General features: G+C 36.7%; 1 long non-coding RNA gene across 1 annotated transcript in view; it reads left to right on the top strand.

Annotated features, from left to right (window-relative positions):
- Window positions 1-23,989, top strand: part of LOC144578864 (uncharacterized) — a 263,235-nt gene extending 239,246 nt beyond the window's left edge. The window contains exon 3 of the long non-coding RNA XR_013525314.1: window positions 23,856-23,989. This is a non-coding gene — a long non-coding RNA (uncharacterized LOC144578864). The remainder of the gene's footprint in view (window positions 1-23,855) is intronic.
- Window positions 23,990-24,765: the final 776 nt, after the last annotated feature.

Raw genomic sequence — 24,765 nt, 5'->3', positions numbered from 1 at the left:
GCATAGGTTTTTTTTTTTTAAATGAAAGTACTGAGAAAATCATTACTGTAGACCCTTGACATGATGTTGTAGAATTTTTCCTCCTAAAAACTCAGATTCTCTTTCTATCAATGGTTTCTGGTTGTGAAAATTGGTCCAGGTCCTGAAATACAGTTTATTGTATAAATACACCACATTCTAGGTTATAGATATTGAGATTATTTCTATTTTTTGGCTATTATGCATAATGATGTTATGAAGTAGTGTGTTCATGTATTTGAACATATGTTTTTATTTCTCTTGGGTAGATATCTAAAGATGAACTTGCTAAATTTTATGTCAAGAATAGATTTCATTTTTAATAACTGCCAAACTGTTTTGCAAAATGGCTGTACCATTTTACATTTCTACCAATGATGCATGAAGGTCTGTGTCCCCCAGATCACCAACAGTTGGTTTCAGCTGTTTTGATATTAGCCATTCTAACTGAGTTTAGCTCATTATAGTTTCTATTTCCTTAAAGAATAACAATATTTTTAATGTACATTCTTTTGCCCTTAGTGTATCTTCATTTGCTGAAGTTTCTATCCAAATATGTTGCCCATTAAAAAAAAATTGGGATGCTTGGCTTCTTACTATTGAATTATGAGAATTCACTGTAAATTCTGATATAATTCCTTTGTCTGTTATACATATTGAGAATTTTGTTAATCGGTCTTTAGCTTATCTTTTCATCTTGTTATTCTTTTGCAGAGCAAAATTTTTCAATTTTGATGAAGTCCAATTATCAATGTTTTCTTTTACCGATTTTGCTTTTGGTCTTATAACTAAGAAATATTTGCCTAACCCCAGTTCAGAAATATTTTTCTCCCAAGTTTTCTTATACAAGTTCTATAGTTTTTGTTCTTACATTTAAATCTATGATTCACTTCAAGTTAATTTTTGGGCACAGCATTATTTAAGAATCAAATTTTAACTTTTGTATATGAATATCCAATTAGTTGAAGACTGTCCATTCTCCATTAAAGTACCTTGGCATGTTTGCCAAATGAGTTGATCGTAAATGTGTGAGTTTATTTCTAGACACTTTAATCTGTTCTATTGGTCTACATATTTATTCTTATGCATATACCATAGTGTCTTTTATTACTGTGGCTTTAAAAAATTGTTAATTATTTATTTATAAGAGAAAAGATTTCTTAGCCCACATATTTATATTTCACAGTTCAGGAACACAAGTGACAAACTTCTAGGTAATTCAGCCTGAAGAAGTTCTTTATATTTCAAGATCACTTCACACTCTGAAAGACACCAGCCTTCTCATCTTTTCACAATCTTTCATGGAATCATAATTTCTGTAAAAATCTGTGTATGCCTTCTTTCTTGGTTCAGCCACAGCAAATTTATATAAAGCTGTAACCCCCAGGGATACCATGAATACTCCAACAATATGAAATTGCAGATGCTTGGCCAGAAGGCCAGGCATCTGAGGTTTTGTCAAAGCACTGGAAGCCATAGTAGTTACTATCCTTGATAGGTATGTCAAACTCAACACCAATTCCTGACTTCTTGACTGATGGAGAAATGGTTGTAGGTTTTTTTGTTTTTGTTTTTGTTTTTTTTGAGATGGAGTGTTGCTCTGCCACTAGGCTGGAGTGGAGTGGCATGATCTTGACTCACTGCAACCTCCGCCTCCAGTGTTCAAGTGATTCTCCTGCCTTAGCCTCCTAAGTAGGTGGGACTAGTGGGTGTGCGACTGAGCCCAGCTAATTTTTGTATTTTTGGTAGAGATGAAGTTTCACCATGTTGGCCAGGTTGGTCTTGATCTCGTGATCCACCTGCCTCGGCCTTCCAAAATGCTGAGATTACAGGCATGAACCACCATGCCCAGCCAGTTGTGGCTTTTTAATAAGTTTTGAAATCAGTGTGACTCTTCCAACTTTGTTCTTCTCTTTCAAAATTACTGTGGCTAAGTTCTTTGATTTCCATATAATATGTACAATCAGCTCCTCAATTCCTACAGAAAAGCTAGCTGGAATTTGATAATATTGAATTAAATTAGTATATGACTTTAAATAGAATTGTCATCTTAATAATATTGAGTCTTCCAATTCATGGTATGTCTTCCTACTTATTAACGTCTTCTTTAGTTTATCTCAGCAGTATTTTATAGTTTTCAGTTTGCTACGATGATTCCTAGGAATCACATTTTTTAGTACTAGTGTAAACTAACTTGCTTTCTTAATTTATTTTTTGCTTGTTCATTGCTACTACATAGACAAACTATTGATTTTTATATATTTATGTTCTATCATTTATCTTTGCTAACCTCCATTACAAAGTCTACTAGTTTTGTTTTTTGGTATACTCTTTAGAATTTTCTACTTATAAAATTATGAGATCTGAGAATAAATGAGACTTTAATTTTACTTTTTCAACATGTGCTTCTTTAAGTTTCTTTGGTTGCCTTATTACAAAGGGCAGGATTTTTAGTATATTGAATAGAAGTGAAGAGAATCATTGCTTTCTTCCTCATCTTAGGAGAAAAGCATTGCCTTTCACCAGTAAGTATCATACTGGGTCATTAGTCCTCATTATTAATTCAGGAAGCTCCTTTCTATTGCCAATGTTTTGAGAGTTTTTATTTTTTGGGGGTATTGGATTTTATCAAATTATTTTTCTTCATCTGCTGAGGTGACCATATTGTTTTAACTTCTTAATATATTAAACTTAAATATTAATCATTAACCAATTTTACAGTAATGGATGCTGAAGTTGGTCTCACTAACATTCGTCTTCTAAGTTTCCCATCACATAGAAAGGCCAATGCAAACTAAAGCACACATGAATTTTTAAAAAGTTGTTAGATAGAATTTTTAATTCCTGTGTAATATACCTCTAAATGGGTATTCCATGATTTATATACTCACTGTCATATTTTGGACTCTTAGAGAGTTCTAATTTTAGTATTACATAATCTTGAAAAGGTATTAATATCTGTTAACAGGTATAGATTCATACCTACAAAATGAATTTTACTGATTTCATTAGGACACAAATTAAGGAAACATGAAAAGAAAGCATACACAAAAAGCCATTGGATTCAGAAGCCAGAATTTGGAAATCATGTTCAGTAATGTTTATTAGTTTTGAAGTATTTAGAAGATGTGGGACAGTAATCTAAAAACAGTGCTGAGAAATGCAAGAACAAAGTTGAATTTTCACTTTGAACTGCTAACTGTCATCCAGGTGATTTACTCTTTAAACTGTGGTTAAAAAATAAAAATACCATCAGCCCTGTCTCTCTCTTTTTTTTTCTCCTTATTTTTTTATTGCATTTTAGGTTTTGGGGTACATGTGCAGAGCATGCAATACAGTTGCATAGGTACACACATGGCAGTGTGTTCTGTTTGCTTTCACCCCTTCACCCACATTTGGCGTTCCTCCCCAGGCTATCCCTCCCCACCTCCCCCTCCCACTGGCCCTCCCCTTTTCCCCCCAATAGACCCCAGTGTTTAGTACTCCCCTTTCTGTGTCCATGTGTTCTCATTTTTCATCACCCACCTATGAGTGAGAATATGCGGTGTTTCATTTTCTGTTCTTGTGTCAGTTTGCTGAGGATGATGTTCCCCAGATTCATCCATGTCCCTACAAATGACACAAACTCATCAATTCTGATTGCTGCATAATATTCCATGGTGTATATGTGCCACATTTTCCCAATCCAGTCTATCATCAGTAAGCATTTGGGTTGATTCCAGGTCTTTCCTATTGTAAACAGTGCTGCAATGAACATTCGTGTGCATGTGTCCTTATAGTAGAATGATTTATAGTCCTTTGGGTATATACCCAGTAATGGGATTGCTGGGTCAAATGGAATTTCTATTTCTAAGGCCTTGAGGAATAGCCACACTGTCTTCCACAATGGTTGGACTAATTTACACTCCCACCAACAGTGTAAAAGTGTTCCTTTTTCTCCACATTCTCTCCAGCATCTGTTGTCTCCAGATTTTTTAATGATCGCCATTCTAACTGGCGTGAGATGGTATCTCAATGTGGTTTTGATTTGCATCTCTCTGATGACCAGTGACGATGAGCATTTTTTCATATGATTGTTGGCCTCATATATGTCTTCTTTCGTAAAGTGTCGGTTCATATCCTATGCCCACTTTTGAATGGGCTTGTTTGTTTTTATACTGTAAATCTGTTGGAGTTCTTTGTAAATTCCGGATATCAGCCCTTTGTCAGATGGGTAAACTGCAAAAATTTTTTCCCATTCTGTTGGTTGCCGATTCACTTTAGTGACTGTTTCTTTTGCCGTGCAGAAGCTGTGGAGTTTCATTAGGTCCCATTTGTCTATTTTGGCTTTTGTTGCCAATGCTTTTGTTGCCAGTGATGTTGGTGTTTTGTTCATGAAGTACTTGCCTACTCCTATGTCCTGGATAGTTTTGCCTAGATTTTCTTCTAGGGTTTTTATCGTCCCAGGTCTTATGTTTAAGTCTTTTTCCATCTGGAGTTAATTTTAGTGTAAGGTGTCAGGAAGGGGTCCAGTTTCTGCTCTCTATACATGGCTAGCCAGTTTTCCCAACACCATTTGTTAAATAGGGAATCCTTTCCCCATTGCTTGTTTTTGTCAGGTTTATCAAAGATTGTATAGTTGTGGATATGCTGTGTTGCCTCCGGTGCCTCCGTTTTGTTCCATTGGTCTATATCTCTGTTTTGGTACCAGTACCATGCTGTTTTGATTACTGTAGCCTTGTAGCATAGTTTGAAATCCGGTAGTGTGATGCCCCCCGCTGTGTTCTTTTTGCTTAGAATTGACTTGGCTATGCGGGCTCTCTTTTGGTTCCATATGAAGTTCATGGTGGTTTTTTCCAGTTCTGTGAAGAAAGTCAATGGTAGCTTGATGGGGATAGCGTTGATTCTGTAAATTACTTTGGGCAGTATAGCCATTTTCACGATATTAATTCCTCCTAACCATGAACATGGAATGTTTCTCCATCTGTATGTGTCCTCTCTGATTTCGTTGAGCAGTGGTTTGTAGTTCTCCTTGAAGAGGTCTCTTACGTTCCTTGTGAGTTGTATTCCAATGTATTTTATTCTTTTTGTAGCAATTGTGAATGGCAGTTCATTCTTGATTTGGCTTTCTTTAAGTCTGTTATTGGTGTAGACGAATGCTTGTGATTTTTGCACATTGATTTTATATCCTGAGACTTTGCTGAAGTTGCTTATCAGTTTCAGGAGTTTTTGGGCTGAGGGGATGGGGTCTTCTAGGTATACGATCATGTCCTCTGCAAATAGAGACAATTTGGCTTCCTCCTTTCTTATTTGATTACCCTTTATTTCTTTTTCTTGCCTGATTGCTCTGGCTAGAACTTCCAGAACTATATTGAATAGGAGTGGTGAAAGAGGGCATCCTTGTCTAGTGCCAGATTTCAAAGGGAATGCTTCCAGTTTTTGCCCATTCAGTATGATATTGGCTGTTGGTTTGTCATAAATAGCTTTTATTACTTTGAGATATGTTCCATCGATACCGAGTTTATTGAGGGTTTTTAGCATAAAGGGCTGTTGAATTTTGTCAAATGTCTTCTCTGCATCAATTGAGATAATCATGTGGTTTTTGTTTTTGCTTCTGTTTATGTGGTGAATTACCTTTATAGACTTGCGTATGTTGAACCATCCTTGCATCCCCGGGATGAATCCTACTTGATCGTGATGAATAAGTTTTTTGATTTGCTGTTGCATTCGGCTTGCCAATATTTTATTGAAGATTTTTGCATCTATGTTCATCATGGATATTGGCCTGAAGTTTTCTTTTCTTGTTGGGTCTCTGCCGGGTTTTGGTATCAGAATGATGTTGGTCTCATAAAATGATTTGGGAAGTATTCCCTCTTTTTGGATTGTTTGAAATAGTTTTAGAAGGAATGGTACCAGCTCCTCTTTGTGTGTCTGGTAGAATTCGGCTGTGAACCCGTCTGGACCTGGGCTTTTTTTGTGTGGTAGGCTCTTAATTGCTGCCTCGACTTCTGACCTTGTTATTGGTCTATTCATGGTTTCAGCTTCCTCCTGGTTTAGGCTTGGGAGGACACAGGAGTCCAGGAATTTATCCATTTCTTCCAGGTTTACTACTTTATGTGCATAGAGTTGTTTGTAATATTCTCTGATGATGGTTTGAATTTCTGTGGAATCTGTGGTGATATCCCATTTATCATTTTTTATTGCATGTATTTGGTTGTTCTCTCTTTTCTTTTTAATCAATCTGGCTAGTGGTCTGTCTATTTTGTTGATCTTTTCTGAAAACCAGCTCTTGGATTTATTGATTTTTTGGAGGGTTTTTCGTGTCTCAATCTCCTTCAGTTCAGCTCTGATCTTAGTTATTTCTTGTCTTCTGCTGGGTTTTGAGTTTTTTTGATCTTGCTCCTGTAGCTCTTTCAATTTTGATGATAGGGTGTCAATTTTGGATCTCTCCATTCTCCTCATATGGGGACTTATTGCTATATACTTTCCTCTAGAGACTGCTTTAAATGTGTCCCAGAGGTTCTGGCATGTTGTGTCTTTGTTCTCATTGGTTTCAAAGAACTTCTTTATTTCTGTCTTCATTTCATTGTTTACCCAGTCAACATTCAAGAGCCAGTTGTTCAGTTTCCATGAAGCTGTGCGGTTCTGGGTTGGTTTCTGTATTCTGAGTTCTAACTTGATTGCACTATGGTCTGAGAGGCTGTTTGTTATGATTTTAGTTTTTTGCATTTGTTGAGCAGTGCTATACTTCCAATTATGTGGTCAATGTTAGAGTAGGTGTGATGTGGTGCTGAGAAGAATGTGTGTTCTGTGGATTTGGGGTGGAGAGTTCTGTAAATGTTTATCAGGTTTGCTTTCTCCATGTCTGAGTTCAAGCACTGGATATCCTTGTTGATTTTCTGTCTGTTTGATCTGTCTAATATTGACAGTGGAGTGTTAAAGTCTCCTACTCTTATTTTGTGGGAGTCTAAGTCTCTTTGTAAGTCATTAAGAACTTGCCTCATGTATGTGGGTGCTCCTGCATTGGGTCCATATATGTTTAGGATCATTAGCTCTTCTTGTTGTATCGATCCTTTTACCATTATGTAATGGCCTTCTTTGTCTCTTTTGATTTTTGTTGCTTTAAAGTCAATGTTATCAGAGATGAGAATTGCAACTTCTGCTTTTTTTTGCTCTCCATTTGCTTGGTAAATCTTCCTCCATCCCTTAATTTTGAGCCTTTGTGTATCCTTGCATGTGAGATGGGTTTTCTGGATACAGCACACTGATGGATTTTGGCTTTTTATCCAATTTGCCAGTCTGTGTCTTTTGATTGGTGCATTTAGTCCATTTACATTTACGGTTAGTATTGTTAGGTGTGAATTTGATACTGCCATTTTGATGCTAAGTGGCTGTTTTGCCTGTTAGTTGTTGTAGATTCTTCATTATGTTGATGCTCTTTAGCATTTAGTGTGATTTTGGAATGGCTGTTACTGGTTGTTCCTTTCTATGTTTAGTACCTCTTTTAGGAGCTCTTGTAAAGCAGGCCTGGTGGTGACAAAATCTCTGAGTACTTGCTTGTTCACAAAGGGTTGTATTTTTCCTTCACTCCTGAAGCTCCGTTTGGCTGGGTATGAAATTCTGGGTTGAAAGTTGTTTCCTTTAAGAATGTTGAATATTGGCCCCCACTCTCTTCTGGCTTGTAGTGTTTCTGCCGAGAGATCTGCTGTGAGTCTGATGGGCTTCCCTTTGTGGGTGACCCGACCTTTCTCTCTGGCTGCCCTTAGTATTTTCTCCTTTATTTCAACCTTGTTGAATCTGACGATTATGTGCCTTGGGGTTGCTCTTCTTGTGGAATATCTTTGTGGTGTTCTCTGTATTTCGTTCATTTGAGTGTTGGCCTGTCTTGCTAGGTGGGGGAAATTTTCCTGGATGATGTCCTGAAGAGTATTTTCCAGCTTGGATTCATTCTCTTCGTCCCCTTCTGGTACACCTATCATACGTAGGTTAGGTCTTTTCACATAATCCAACATTTCTTGGAGACTTTGTTCATTCCTTTATGTGCTTTTTTCTCTAATCTTCGTTTCTCGTTTTATTTCATTGAGTTGGTCTTCGACTTCATATATTCTATCTTCTGCTTGGTCAATTCGGCTATTGAAACTTGTGCATGCTTCACGAAGTTCTCGTATTTTGTTTTTCAGCTTCTTTAATTCATTCATATTCCTCTCTAAGTTATCCATTCTTGTTATCATTTCCTCATATCTTTTTTCAAGTTTCTTAGTTTCTTTGCATTGATTTAATACATGTTCTTTTAGCTCACAAAAGTTTCTCATTATCCACCTTCTGAAGTCTAATTCTGTCATTTCATCACAGTCATTCTCCATCCAGCTTTGTTCCCTTGCTGGTGAGGAGTTTTGGTCCTTTCTAGGAGGCGAGGTGTTCTGGTTTTGGGTGTTTTCATCCTTTTTTCACTGGTTTCTTCCCATCTTTGTGGGTTTATCCACTTGTCGTCTGCGTAGTTGCTGACTTTTCGATTGGGTCTCTGAGTGGACACCCAGATTGTTAATGATGAAGTATTTCTGTTACTTGGTTTTTGTTCTACCAGTCTAGCCCCTTTGCTGCACGACTGCTGAGGTCCATTCCAGGCCCTGCTTGTCTGGGGTGCACCTCTAGCAGCTGTGGCATGGTGAGGGATGCTACCAGTTTTTTTTCTGCTATCTTTGTCCCAGGATAATGCCTGCCAAATGTCAGTCTTTTGGATATAGAGGGGTCAGTGAGGTGCTTGAGGAGATAGTCTATACTTTATAGGAGCTCAATTGCTGAGCTGTGAGCTCTGTTGTTCATTCAGGGCTGTTAGGCTGCTATTTTTGATTCTGCTGCAACAGAGCTCATTATAAAAACACTTTTTTTCTCAAATGCTCTGTCGTGGGGGGTTTGGGCTTTATATTTGGATGTCGGTTGCGGTGTCCTGCCTGGCTAGGAGGCAGACTAGCCACTGTTTGCCTGCCGAGGCTCTGCCCTGCTGTTGTGCTGCAGGCTCTGCTTTTCTGCTGTGGTCTCTGACATGCCCTGCAGTGGAGTCTCTCTGTTGTAGTGGGTTGCATCAGCAATGGCAGGCTGCATCAGCAGTGGGCGTATATCTCATTTCTGGTGGGTTGCCTCAGTAATGGTGGACGCCCCTCCTGCACAGAGCATCTCGGACTGCCTGCACGGGGATTGTTTGAAATCGTGGTTTTGTTCGTCCCACTGGGCTACCCCAGACGCTCTGTCCCTGCAATCACCTGGGCTGGCCCACTGTCCAAGTCTCGTTCAGTCTCAAGTCCAGCCCTCTCAAGTCTCAGGTTGCCAGTTCAACAGGGCACCCAGACAAGCGTGCCCTGTGGAAAGCGCTGTGTAGGGCCGGCTGCCGCCACCCCAGCTGCCGGCTTCACCAGGCAGAGGTACTGCCTGGCGTCCCGCGTCTCCTTTATACTTGGGAATTTCCCCGTTCTGTGGGCAACAAAGATCAGTCTGGAAATGCAACTCTGAGTCACCTCTCCGCGGACTCAAGGAGAGCTCCGATCCTGGGTTGTTCTCACAGCGCCATCTTGAGTCCTCCCCACCAGCCCTGTCTCTCTTATGTGGTAAAGTGAATATCAAATAAAATCATTTATGTGCAGGGGTGTTGATAAAATGTAAACATCAATACAAACATGATATAATAAAGAAGATAGCAATGAAATGCAAATATTTTTTTTTCTATTCAGCAGTGAGTAGTTTGGTTCATATTATATGTCCACACACATTTTTAAAAAATTGTATTTTGTATTTAAAACTAAAACTTAAAATTTATACAGATTCTTTTTGCCAGTCAGAAAATGTAAAGGCCAAACATTAGTAAAACCACCGCATTCAAAAATATTAGGAATAACAAGGAAAGTTTAGGATACTAATCAATAATTATATTAATGTCACAAAATCACACTTATACATTTACAGTAAACCCAAAATAGATTGAACTTTTTTTTTAAGTTTTTAATTAATTAATTAATTTTTTTCCAACATCAGAATGGTTGGCATTCATCATCACTCGGATTGAACTTTTTATGTAGCCTTTAAAATAAATAGATTTAGAACCTCAAATACACCTACTTTTATATTTCCCTTTTATTATTTATAAAAATATTCTTTTACAATACCTATTACTCATAAGAGCCTGTAAGTTCACTAACAGAGTCAAAACTTTGAAAAATAATTCTTTACTAAAATGAATAAATAGCACATTTACATGATTAGGCACTTAGTGATTAAATCATTGAGTATGTGTTATAGATTTAATATTAAAAAAAGTAATACTATAGTTGCTGTCTTAGCACAAGTCAATGTCTGCTACATTTTAAAAACCATGCTGTTAACATTTCTTTGAAGTTGGCTTTTTTTTTTCTCGACAGCAAGACAAAATGTGCTGGTCGTGATAGTCTTTACATTCCTTTAGTTTTTAAGATAATGTATCTTGAATAATGTATTCTTCATGTGCTAGGAGAAAAAGTTTTTAGTTATTAGCACAGTGAGGTTATTGATCTATAGTTTATTTTTAATAAAGCAAACTTAAAGAATGTTAGTATTATTATTTCCGATTCTTGGGAACTATAAAGCAGCAGTCTTCTTCCCTCCCCTCCTCATGCACATTGTAATTGGTAAGCTGCAATGTTATGCACTCTCACACCAAGATCTTGTACAAACATTTAGAGACTACCTCCTAGGAGCTAGGGAAGAAAGCAAATTTCCTTACCAGACAGTTTATTAATGTTAAGATACCTCCACATAGGCATCCATCTCTTAAACTTTTCCCCAGCCTGAAGTTCCAGACAATTATAAAGTCTGGAAAGGTATAGAACCTAGAAAAAAAAAGGAAAGAAAAAACTCAAAAGTTCAAAATTCTAGAGGTTATGTTAAATTTTGTTAAAAATCAAAAGTTGAATTTGTAAGGGAAAAAGGTGAATAAGAACTAAAGGTGGCCGGGCGTGGTGGCTCAAGCCTGTAATCCCAGCACTTTGGGAGGCCGAGGCGGGTGGATCACGAGGTCAACAGATCGAGACCATCCTGGTCAACACGGTGAAACCCCATCTCTACTAAAAAAATACAGAAAATTATCTGGGCATGGTGGCGCATGCCTGTAATCCCAGCTATTCAGGAGGCTGAGGCAGGAGAATTGCCTGAACCCAGGAGGCAAAGGTTGCGGTGAGCCGAGATCGCGCCATTGCACTCCAGCCTGGGTAACAAGAGCGAAACTCTGTCTCAAAAAAAAAAAAAGAACTAAAGATTTATAAGCAATATGAAGCATTAACTTGCAAAAGGATAAATCACATTGAAGAAAGTTTGTTAACTTGTAGATTTGTCATAGGGCTCAAGAGTATACAATTATTGGATTAGAACATAACCTTCATAGACAATTTCAAATGAAAAGTAAAATGTTAATTGTACAATTTCCAATGTTTCTAAATATCTCTTGCTTCACAGACAAAATCCTGAGTAGGATCTTCCAGAATATAGGCTAAGCATGTAATTGTAGTATTGGAGCTTGACTTTTGTCTATAGTGTGACCTCTGTCTACAATGTGTTGGAAAATTATAATAACATAAAAAATATAGAAAAGTTATGGAAAAAAATCATATCAAGAATTTTAGAGTGCTTTTATTAAATGAAACAAGATTATTCAATAATTACAAACAGTAAGTTTGGTTACCCATTCAGGAGACATTACTGATAAAAGAAAATCTACTTCACAAGCATTTTGCTACCACCCCTAATAGGGTGCCTGGGATATTATAGACATTCAAGCAAAATAATAGCATATAGTACTTATATAGTAGGTACTTATAAATGCCAGGCATTATTCTAAGCAACTTGTTTTTACCATATCATTTGATCCTCACAACAAGCCTAAGAAATATGCTTGTTCTCACACCAACATCTGGTACAAACATTTAGAGACTACCTCCTAGAAGCTAGGGAAAAAGGCCAAATTTTTTCATAATTTTTTAAACTCGATTTTATAGTTCAAAAAACTGAGTTTTGGAGAAAATAAGGAAAATACTAAGGTCATACAGTTAATGAGAGGCACCTTTCAAAATTCAGACCCATATGTTCTGACCCTAGTGCCCAGCCTTTTAGGCACTGAGTGCACAGATCTTTGTATCTCATGTTAGTACCCAACTAGAGCAACCATAGCAAAGGAGGCTCTTAATAACCATGTGAATAGAATGCTTCATTTAATGGATGTTGGCCAGCCTCTTTCCTTAGCCACCCCATGTGTGAGGAACCCATCGTGGGTTTGCTGTCTCTGCATATAGTGCCTTTGTCTGCATTATTAACTGAAGACTTATAGAATACTCAGTTTTAGTTTTTTTTTGTAAATTCCTTAATGTCTAGATAAAAGTCAGCTAAGCCTCCATCTGCTTCTGCATTCAATTTGCTGTAAGATCATATGTTATATAGCCTCTGGAAAGCTCAACTGTATATTTTGAAGAGACTGAGAATTGAAAAAAGTAAACACTATCTTAATATAAAAATGGTTTTGACCTTGTAGAGCCACTGATAGGGTATCAGAAACTCCCGGGGTCCAGCACCATGCTTTGGAAACTTCTTTTCTGATCCAGTGTCTCATATTTTAGGATTGAGTTGCAATACTTTCTTCTGGTAGTATTGTCTGTTTTATCTAGAATAAGCAATGATTTTTTTTTAATGGAGAGGAAGTAGTAGAGTGACTTCAACAAAATGGCAGAATAGGAAGTTTTGGATCCTCCTTCTCTCCAAGAACACACCATTTGAATAACGATTTACAAAACAATTTCCTTGTGAGAAACCATAAACCAGTTGAAAGGTTCCTTCACCCTGGGAAACTACAAAACCAGACACAACAAAGCTGGTAGGGAAATTCCAAGACACCCTCTTAAAAGAATCCCTAGCCCCCAGCACAATGCCATATGATCAAGAAAAAACTCCTCAAAGGACTGGCTTCTCTTCTTCCTGTCTTGGAGCATTGAAGAGACCTGGCAGAATCAAACCATCCAGGGTGACTGAAAACAAAGATGGCTCTTTGGACTGGCAGTCACCATAGCCCCTCTTCCCAGCTCATTACAGAGCAAGTGGATAAAAAAATGCCATGTCTCATCTTCTTCCTGGGGAGGAAACAGTTGAATCACATGCCCAATGCCCTAAATTTTATGAGAGTTTACCAAAGTATTGGCTGTCTTTCCTGTCCCAGAATACTGATGGGATCTGGCATACTCTAATCACATGGGGGCCTGTGTGAACAAATTTGATGGTTTGACCTAGCATGCAACTAGTTGCCATCCCACCCCCTAATCCATGTTCAGCACACAATGAACAGACATACAATCATAGATTCCATTTTCTCCTTGGGGAGGAAAAGAGGTGGGCAGAACATACAATCTAAGTTTTCTGAAGGCTTCTCAAAAAACTGGCTTCAGTTTCACTTGTCTCAGAGCACTGATGGAACCTGGCCTGTCCTAAATGTCTGAGAGCCACTAGGAACAAAGAAAGCAAGTTGGACAAGGACAAAGGTCTGAGAATTACTGGGTGAGTTGATTGGTGAGGAACTTATATTGGAAGAGTCTAGTTTGTGAAGACTGGAAGAGGTAGCTCTTTTGTCTGTTGTGCAGACACCAACACAGGTTGTCAAGGAAAATGAAGAAATTTTAAAAGTGTTTCAACAGAAGGAGCAAGATTAATACCTAGAAACAACCATAGTGAAAAGAGATATGTAATTCACTTGACAGAGTTTCAAAATAACCACTATAAAGATGTTCTTTAAGGTCAGGAGATCCATCCATGAATAAAGTGAGAATTTCAACAAGAATGTAAAATATTAAAAAATAGCAAATAGATATCATGTAACTGAACAATACAAAAACAGAGCTGAATAATTTACTAGAAAGATTTAACAGAAGCATAGATAAAACAAAAGAAAATATAGAAAACACAGAGAGGTTGCTGGAAATTGTTGAGTCACCAGAGGAAAAAAGAAAAAAAATGAAGAGTAAAGGAAGCTTAAGGGATTTATGGGCCACAGTCAAGTGAATTGATATACATATAATGAGAGTCTCAGAAGGAGAAGAAAGAGAGAAAGTGTCACAAAGCTTATTTGAGGAAATACGGGCAGAAATCTCAAATCTGGTGAAGAGGATGAGCATCCAGATTCAGGAAGCCCAAAGAAACCCAAATAAGATGAATCAAAAAAATTCACAAAGAGACATAATATAATCAAGTTGTCAAAAGCCAAGGCCAAAAGGGAATTTTGAAAGCAACAATGGAGAAGCAACTTGTCACATACAAGGGAACTCTGTTGGGACTATCAGTGAATTTCTTAGCAGAAACCTTGCAGGCCAGAAGACAGTGGGATGAAATAGTCAAACTGATGAAGAAAAAACCCCCAAAATTGTCAACCAAGAGTACTTTACCTGGCAAAGCTGTCTTTCAAAAATGGAGAGATAAAGACTCTGCTAAATAAATAAAAGCTAAGGGAGTTCATCATCATTAGACCAGCCTTGCAATAAATGCTGAAGTGAGTTCTTCAAGTTAAAATGAAAGGATACAAAACAACAACACAATGGCACAAGAAAATATAAAACACATTTGTCAAGTATAAAGACAAATATAGAGTGCTGTTACTGCAATAATGATAAATCACTTTTCATTCTAGTATAAAACTTAAAACACAAAAGTATTAAAAGTAAATATATTCTAAAAATATTAAAAGAGACAATATAAATAGACATAAATTGTGGCACCAATAAGATAAAATGTGAGGGGATAAGTATAAGTATGGTTTTTATAAGCAACTGAACATAAGTTTTTCGCAGCTTAAAATAGTTATGAGATATTTTGCGTAAGCCCCACATCAACCATAAAGAAAATGCCTATATAGGTGACACAAAAGAAAAGAGAAAGAAAGCAAAGCATATTGGTTTTTAAAAATAAATGAAACACAAAGATAATAAGTGAGAAAAAGATAGACAACTACAAGACAAATAGAAAGCAATTAGCAAAGAAGGTCTTCGAAACCAATGAGAACGAAGACACAACATGCCAGAACCTCTGGGACACATTTAAAGCAGTCTCTAGAGGAAAGTATATAGCAATAAGTGCCCATATGAGAAGAATGGAGAGATCCAAAATTGACACCCTATCATCAAAATTGAAAGAGCTATAGGAGCAAGATCAAAAAAACTCAAAACCCAGCAGAAGACAAGAAATAACTAAGATCAGAGCTGAACTGAAGGAGATTGAGACACGAAAAACCCTCCAAAAAATCAGTAAATCCAAGAGCTGGTTTTTAGAAAAGATCAACAAAATAGACAGACCACTAGCCAGATTGATTAAAAAAAAAAGAGAGAACAACCAAATACATGCAATAAAAAATGATAAAGGGGAAATCACGACAGATTCCACAGAAATTCAAACCATCATCAGAGAATATTACAAATAACTCTATGCACATAAACTAGTAAACCTGGAAGAAATGGATAAATTCCTGGACTCCTGTGTCCTCCCAAGCCTAAACCAGGAGGAAGCTGAAACTATGAATAGACCAATAACAAGGTCAGAAGTCGAGGCAGCAGTTAAGAGCCTACCACACAAAAAAAGCCCAGGTCCAGACGGGTTCACAGTCGAATTCTACTAGACACACAAAGAGGAGCTGGTACCATTTCTTCTGAAACTATTCCAAATAATCCAAAAAGAAGGAATCCTACCCAAATAATTCTATGAGACCAATATCATCCTGATACCAAAACCCGGCAGAGACCCAACGAGAAAAGAAAACTTCAGGCCAATATCCATGATGAACATAGATGCAAAAATCTTCAATAAAATATTGGCAAGCCGATTGCAACAGCAAATCAAATAACTTATTCATCATGATCAAGTAGGATTCATCCCGGGGATGCAAGGATGGTTCAAAATATGCAAGTCTATAAATGTAATTCACCACATAAAGAGAACCAAAAACAAAAACCACATGATTATCTCAATTGATGCAGAGAAGGCATTTGACAAAATTCAACAGCCCTTTATGCTAAAAACCCTCAATAAACTCGGTATCGATGGAACGTATCTCAAAGTAATAAAAGCTATTTATGACAAACCAACAGCCAATATCATACTGAATGGGCAAAAACTGGAAGCATTCCCTTTGAAATCCGGCACTAGACAAGGATGCCCTCTCTCACCACTCCTATTCAATATAGTACTGGAAGTTCTAGCCAGAGCAATCAGGCAAGAAAAAGAAATAAAGGGTATTCAAATAGGAAAGGTGGAAGCCAAATTGTCTCTATTTGCAGATGACATGATAGTATACCTAGAAGACCCCATCGCCTCAGCCCAAAAACTCCTGAAACTGATAAGCAACTTCAGCAAAGTCTCAGGATATAAAATCAATGTGCAAAAATCACAAGCCTTCCTCTATACCAATAACAGACTTAAAAAGAGCCAAATCAAGAACGAACTGCCATTCACAATTGCTACAAAAAGAATAAAATACCTTGGAATACAACTCACAAGGAACGTAAGGGACCCCTTAAGGGAAAACTACAAACCACTGCTCAACGAAATCAGAGAGGACACAAACAGATGGAGAAATATTCCATGTTCATGGTTAGGAAGAATTAATATCGTGAAAATGGCTATACTGCCCAAAGTAATTTACAGAATCAATGCTATCCCCATCAATCTACCATTGACTTTCTTCACAGAACTGGAAAAAACCACCATGAACTTCATATGGAACCAAAAGAGAGCCTGCATAGCCAAGTCAATTCTAAGCAAAAAGAACACAGCGGGGGGCATCACACTACCGGATTTCAAACTATACTATAAGGCTACAGTAATCAAAACAGCATGGTACTGGTACCAAAACAGAGATATAGATCAATGGAACAGAACAGAGGCATCCGAGGCAGCACAACATATCTACAACCATACAATCTTTGATAAACCTGACAAAAACAAGCAATGGGGAAAGGATTCCCTGTACAACAAATGGTGCTGGGAAAACTCGCTAGCCATGTATAGAAAGCAGAAACTGGACCCCTTCCTGACTCCTTACACCAAAATTAACTCCAGATGGATTAAAGACTTAAACATAAGACCTGGCACCATTAAAACCCTAGAAGGAAATCTAGGCAAAACTATCCAGGACATAGGAGTAGGCAAGGACTTCATGAACAAAACACTGAAAGCACTGGCAACGAAAGCCAAAATAGACAAATGGGACCTAATAAAACTCCACAGCTTCTGCACAGCAAAAAAAAAAAAAAAAAAAAAAAAAAAAAAAAAAAAAAAAAAACAGTCTCTAGTGTGAATTGGCAACCAACAGAATGGGAAAAAATGTTTGCAGTTTACCCATCTGACAAAGGGCTGATATCCAGAATTTACAAAGAACTCAAACAGATTTACAGGAAAAAAACAAACAAGCCCATTCAAAAGTGGGCAAAGGATATGAACAGACATTTTATGAAAGAAGGCATATATGAAGCCAACAATTATATGAAAAAATGCTCATCGTCACTCGTCATCAGAGAGATGCAAATCAAAACCACATTGAGATACCATCTCATGCCAGTTAGAATGGCGATCATTAAAAAATCTGGAGACAACAGATGCTGGAGAGGATGTGGAGAAAAAGGAACACTTCTATGCTGTTGGTGGGAGTGTAAATTAGTCCAACCATTGTGAAAGACGGTGTGGCGATTCCTCAAGGCCTTAGAAATAGAAATTCCATTTGACCCAGCAATTCCATTACTGGGGATATATTCAAAGGATTATAAATCGTTCTACTACAAGGACACATGCACACGAATGTTCATTGCAGCACTGTTTACAATAGCAAAGACCTGGAATCAACCCAAATGCCCATCGATGATAGACTGGATTGGGAAAATGTGGCACATATATACCATGGAATATTATGCAGCAATCAGAAATGATGAGATCGTGTTGCTTGTAGGGACATGGATGAATCAGGAGAACATCATTCTCAGCAAACTGACACAAGAACAGAAAATGAAACACCGCATATTCTCACTCATAGGCGGGTGATGAAAAATGAGAACACATGGACACAGAGAGGGGAGTACTAAGCACTGGAGTCTATAGGGGGGAAAGGGGAGGGCCAGTGGTGGGGGGAGGTCGGGAGGGATAGCCTGGGGAGAAATACCAAATGTGGGTGAAGGGGAGAAAGCAAACAAAACACACTGCCATGTGTGTACCTATGCAACTGTATTGCATGCTCTGCACATGTACTCCAAAACCTAAAATGCCATAAAAAAAAGAAAAAAGAAAGCAATTAGCAAAATGACAACAGTAAATTTTTCCTGATCAATATTTCCTTATAATGTATGCAGATTCACTTTCCCTATCAAGACATAGAGGGCCTGAGGGCTTTTTTTTTTTTTTAAAGATCCAACTATATGCTGTCTACAGAAAACTCACTTTATATTTAAGGACACAGGCTGAACAAAATGTATGAAAAAATATATTCCATGAAAATAATAACCCAAAAAGGACAGCCATGGCTTTGCTGATAAGATATATAGCAAGTCAAAATTATCACCAGAAACAAGAATATAATCTAATCATTGAAGGATGAATTCATTAGAAAGATATAACAATTATAAATATATATGCATCCAACAGGAGAGCACTTAAATATATGAAACAAGCATCGATAATACCAAAGGGAAAGATAGATAATGCTGCAATAAGAGTAGAGTTTAGCACCCTACTTTCAATAAGTGTTAGAAAAGCAACCAGATAGTAAACTAATGAAGAAGCAGTAAATGCACACAACACCACAGATCAAATGGTCCTAACACATTTTTTTTTTTGAGATGGAATTTTGCTCTTGTTACCCAGGCTGGAGTGCAATGGCATGATCTCGGCTCACTGCAACCTCCGTCTCCTGGGTTCAGGCCCTAACATATTTTTATAAAACATTCCACTCAACAGCAAAATCATATTTATTCTTCTCAAGTGCATACAGAACATTTTTCAAGATAGATTATGTAAAGTAACAAAAAGTTTTAACAAAGTTAATAATATTGAAAAAATACCAAGTATCTTTTCAACTAAAATGTAATAAAACTAGAAATCAATAACAACAGGAAAACCAAAAAAGGTGCAACCATGTGGTAATTAAATATATATGTTTGAACAACCAATGAGTCAAAAAATCCAAACAAATAGAATGTATCTTGAAACAAATAAAAATATTAATAGAACATAACAAAATGTTCTGAATGCAGCAAAAGAAATACTAAGAAGGACATTTACAGTGATAAATGCTTATGTTAAAAAAGAAGAAAGATCTCAAACAACCCCATTTTATGTATCAAGGAAATTGAAAAATAGGAGAAACTAAATGCAAAGTCAGCAGAAACAAGGAAATAATAAAGATCATAGCAGAATAAATGAAGACCAGAAGAACAATAAAAAAAAAATGAAACAAAGAGTTGGTTTTCTGAGAAGATAAATTGAAAATATTAAGCTAGAATAACTAAGAAAAAAGAGACAACTCACATAAAATCAGAAAAGAAAGAGGAGACATTACAACTGATATCACAAAAATGCAAAAGATTATAAGAGACTGCTATTAACCATTATATAACAGAAACCTGGGAAACCTAGAAGAAACACACAAATTCTTGTAAACATACAACCTACCAAGACTGAATAATGAAGAAATAAAAAGTATGAACAGGCCTATAACTAGTATAGATATTGAATCAGGAACAAGAGATCTCCCAATGAATAAAACCTCAGGACCAGACACCTCACTGATGAATTGTATGCAACACTTGAAAAGTTAATACCAATCTTTCTCAAATTCTTTCAAAAAATTGATGAGAAAGAAACACTTCCAAACTTATGAGACCAGAATTACCCTGATAAAAAAGCTAGACAAAGGCACCACAAAAAAAGAAAACTGCACGTCAATGTCTCTAATGAATATAGAAGCAAAAATCATCAACAAAATATTAGCAAACCAAATTCAACAGCACATTAAAAGAATCACCATGACCAAGGGAGATTTATACCCAGGATGCAAGGATGATTCAACATATGCAAATCAACAACTGTGATACATCACATTAAAAGAGTGAAAGATGAAAAAAGCCATATGATCATCTCAAAAGACATAAAAAAGAATTTGATAAAAGTCTACACATTTTTATGATCAAAATTTCAACAAACTAGGATCAGAAGGAAAGAACCTCAACATACTGAAGGCTACCTATGAAAAACCCTCAGCTAACATTCTGCTCAATAGTGAAAACTTGAACACTGCACCTTTTAAGGTCAGTAAAAAGGCAAGGATGCCCGCTTTTGCCACTTCTATTTAACATAGGACCAGAAGTCCTAGCCAAAGCAATTAGGCAAAAAAAAGAAATAAAATCATCCAAGTTGGAAAGGAAGAAGTAAAATTATCTCTATTTGAAGATGACAGAATAATATATATAGAGAAAACACTAACAACTCAACCAAAAAAGATTAAATAAATTTTGTGAGTTGCAGATACAAAATCCACACAAAATCAGTGGCATTTCTGTACACAAACAACTATCCATCATAAAAAAAGAATTCAATCCCACTTATTACTAGCAACAAAAGTAATGAAATAGTTACAAATAAGCTTACCAAAAAAGTGACACTTTCACACTGAAAACTATAAAACACTGATGAAGACAATTAAGACACAGATAAATGGAAATACATCTTGTTTGCATGGATTGGAAGAATGAATATTATTAAAATATCCATATTTCCTATGGTGATCTATAGATTCAGTATAATCCCTATCAAAATCTCAGTGCCTAATTTTTAATATTAACAGAAAAGACAATCCTACAATTCACATAGAACCACAAAGCTGGAGGCATATAACACTTTCTGTTTTCAAAATATGTTACAAATATATGGTAGAAAAATTATAACACATGCATAAAAGACATATAAACTAATGGAACATAATAAAGAGCTCAGAAATAAACTCATGTGTATTAGTCTGTTCTCATGCTGCTAATAAACGCATACCAAGACTGGGTAATTTATAAAAGAAAGAAGTTTAATTGACTTATATTTTCACATGGCTGGGGAGGCCTCACAATCATGGCAGAAGGTGAAGGGGAAGCAAGATACGTCTTACATGGCAACAGGCAAGAGTTTGTTCAGGGGAACTCCCCTTTATAAATCCATCAGATCACATGTGACTTATTTACTTTCACAAGAACAGCACAGGAAAGACCCACCCCCATGATTCGATTACTTCCCATAGGTCCCTACCATGACACGTGGGAATGATGGAAGCTACAATTCAAGATGACATTTAGGTGGAGATACAGCCAAATTATATATCATGCATATAGGGTTAACTGATCTTCAGCAAAAGTGTCAAGAACACACAATGGGAAAGAATCTCTTCAACAAATGGTGGTAGGAAAATTGAATATCCACATGTAAAAAGTAAGAAACTGGGTCTTTATCTTACAACATAGACAAAATAAAAACCCCAAAATGGATTAGTGATTTAAGCATAATGCCTAAAACTATAAAACTTATAGAAGAAAATATTAAAAACTTTATGACATTGGTCTTGCCAATGCTTTTATGGATATGAAATGAAAATAAAAAAATGCAAAAGTAGACAAACAGGATGATATTAAACTAAAAAGTTCCTTCACAGCAAGTAAAATAATCAACAAAATGAAAAGGCAGTTTATGGAGTGGGAGAAAATATTTGCAAGCCATATGTCTGATAAGGAGTTAATTTCCAAAATACACAAGAAACTTAGCTCATTAGCAAGAAAGCTAACAACTTGATTTTAAAATGAGCTAAAGACTTGATATGCATTTCTTTAAAGAGGACGTGCAAGGGACCAAAACTGATAAGAAAAGATGCTCAATATTACTAACCATAGTGAGATACTACCCCACACCTCTCAGGATGGGCATTATAAAAAAAGGGACATTTGTTCAATTGTTGGTGAAGATGTGGGGAAATGAGAACCCCTGTACACTGTTGGTGGGAATATTAAATGGAGCAGTTGGTATCAAAAACCAGAATGGCATGTAAATGGTTAATATTTCATGTCAACCTGACTAGGCCAAAAGATACCCAGATAGCTGGTAAAATATTATTTCTAAGTATGTATGTGTGACAGTCTCTTAAGAAGAGATTAGAATGTGAATCAGTAGACTGAGCAAGGAAGATTGCCCTCACCAGTGTGGGTGGGCATCATCCAATCCATTGAGGATAGAACAAAAAGGTGGAGGAAAGGCAAATTTCTTTTTGGTGCTTGAGCTGGGATAAACATCTTCTCCTGCCTGACATATTCTTCTGGTTCAGGGGCTTTAGGACTCATATTGGGATTTATACCATTGGCCTCCCAATTCTCAGGTCTTTCGTCTCAGACTGTATTATAACACCATCTTTCCTGGTGGGATGCCATCATATATAGCTGGGACTTCTTGGCTTCATAACTGTATTAGCTTATATATATGCTAATTATATATGTATAATTAAATATAGAATTAGTATATGATCTAGCAATCCTGCTTCAGGATATTTATTTGAAAGAATTAAATTCAGGATCTGAAAGATACTTTACTCCCATGTTCATTTCAGTACTATTCACATTAGCCAAGAAATAGAAACAACCTAAATGTTCATGGAAAGATGAATGAATAAAGAAAATGAGATATATACATATAATGATTATTATTTAGCCTTAAAAAAGAAGAAAATTCTGCAAAATGCAACATTGATGAACCTTGAAGACACTATACTGAGTAAAATAAGCTAGTCACAGAAGGACAAATGCTGTGTGAGTTCACTTACAGGAAATACCTAAACTAGTCAAACCTAGAATCACAGGAGAGAATGTGGCTTGCCAGGGACTTATGGGGAAAGAGAAACAGTTGCTAATCAGTGGGCACAGAATCTCATTTATACAAGATGAATACATTCTAGAGATATGCTATACAACATTGTGCCTACAGCTAACAATGCTGTATTGTACAATTACAAATTTGTTAAGAGGATAGACCTCAGGTTAGGTGTTCTTAGCACAATAAATATGTTTTTAAAGAGAGCCAACATCATGGGGAGAAATGCCAAATGTGGGTGAAGGGGAGGAAGGCAGCAAAACACACTGCCATGTGTGTACCTATGCAACTATCTTGCATGTTCTGCACATGTACCCCAAAACCTAAAATGCAATAAAAAAATAAATGCTTATTACATGGGAGTTTATTTCTCATTCCTTCTACATGCATATCCTGAATTGGCTATAAGCTTTAATTTAGGCCTCTATATTCACAGGCTGATAAATGGCCATCATTCCAAATTTGCCTAACTGTGGAAGAGAGAAGTGGCAAATAGACACAGCTTCTTAAAACTTTCACTAATAGTGATGTAAGTCACTTTTACTCACATTTCTTTATCCAAAGAGTAGTGGTGGAAGGAGTGCAATCTTACTATGTTTCCAGAAAGAAAACTGGAAATATTTTGTATGACCATCATAGTGCAATGGACTGAATGTGTCCTCCCAAAATTCATATGTTGAAATCTTGACCCATTGTGTGATGGTATTGGGAGGTGGGGCCTTTGGGAGGTAATTAGGCAGCTTTGAATCATAAATTTAGCATATCTTATAAAAACTAAAATAAGAAGTGAAAGTAAGTCAATTAGACTACAAATCTGTCTCCCACACTCCTAATAAAACTCTTTAGTGGAGAACACTTCTAAAGACAGCAATACACTGAATGGAATTAATGCCCTTATAAAAGAGATCCAAGAGCTCCGTCACTCTTTCTGCCAGGTGAAGACAAAGTAAGAAGACAGGCCATCTGTGAATGAGGAAGCAGGCCCTCACCGGACACTACATCTGCCAGTGCCTGGATCTTAAATCTTCTGGTGCCTTGATCTTGGGTTTTCCATTCTCCAGAATTGTAAGTAATAAATTTCTTGTTTATAAGCCATCTGGTATTTTGAACTGGGTGGTATTCTGTTAAAGCAACTGGAACAGTCTAAGACAATCATATTATTTTCTTTAAAAGTATAAAATTCAACCAGTATTATTAATGTCCATAAGTGGAATTCACAGCTACAAAATTTAAATAAATGTAAGCATATAAGGTCAAGGTAATTATCTTACTCGCTGCTCATATAGAATAGAATCAGTGTCAGAATTCAAGCCTATAGAGTTTCAGCAGCTCTGCCAGTTTGCAAATCCTTGAAGCCTCTTTGCTAATCTAGGGAGACTCTCTTCTGGGAAGAGAAAGCTCTTGTTTGACATAAAACAGTCTTTGGGTACATGAACATGTTTTCTTTTTAAAACCCTAAGAAGTGAATAGCAAAGGTCAACTTAGCTACCATTTTTCCAGTGAGAGAAATGATACTCTCAGAACACAAGTGACTTCCCCAAGATCGACTCTGGGTAACAGGTTCTGATTCAAGCCCTCTGATTAAAACATCCAATACTCATGTTATGTCTTGGAACACATATGCATTATTTAGGAAACCACAGGACTCTGAGGATGAGTAAGAAACATAGGAGCAATTATAAGGATGTTGGGGAAATTAACAGTGGCTTTAAGTTCACCAACTCTGGTTTAAACATTTCTTGAAATAGGAGTTTTTTAAAAAGCTCTGCAAAATTATAGCATATTCATATAATTTATCATCTTTTTTTCTCCACCCTAATCACAGTTGTTAGACTTATGTGCCTA

Source organism: Callithrix jacchus, chromosome 13 (genome assembly GCF_049354715.1).
Source record: "Callithrix jacchus isolate 240 chromosome 13, calJac240_pri, whole genome shotgun sequence".
Taxonomy (NCBI): Eukaryota; Metazoa; Chordata; class Mammalia; order Primates; family Cebidae; genus Callithrix; species Callithrix jacchus.
The sequence above is the reverse complement of the archived record's forward strand: the minus strand, read 5'-3'. Positions and strand labels throughout refer to the sequence as shown.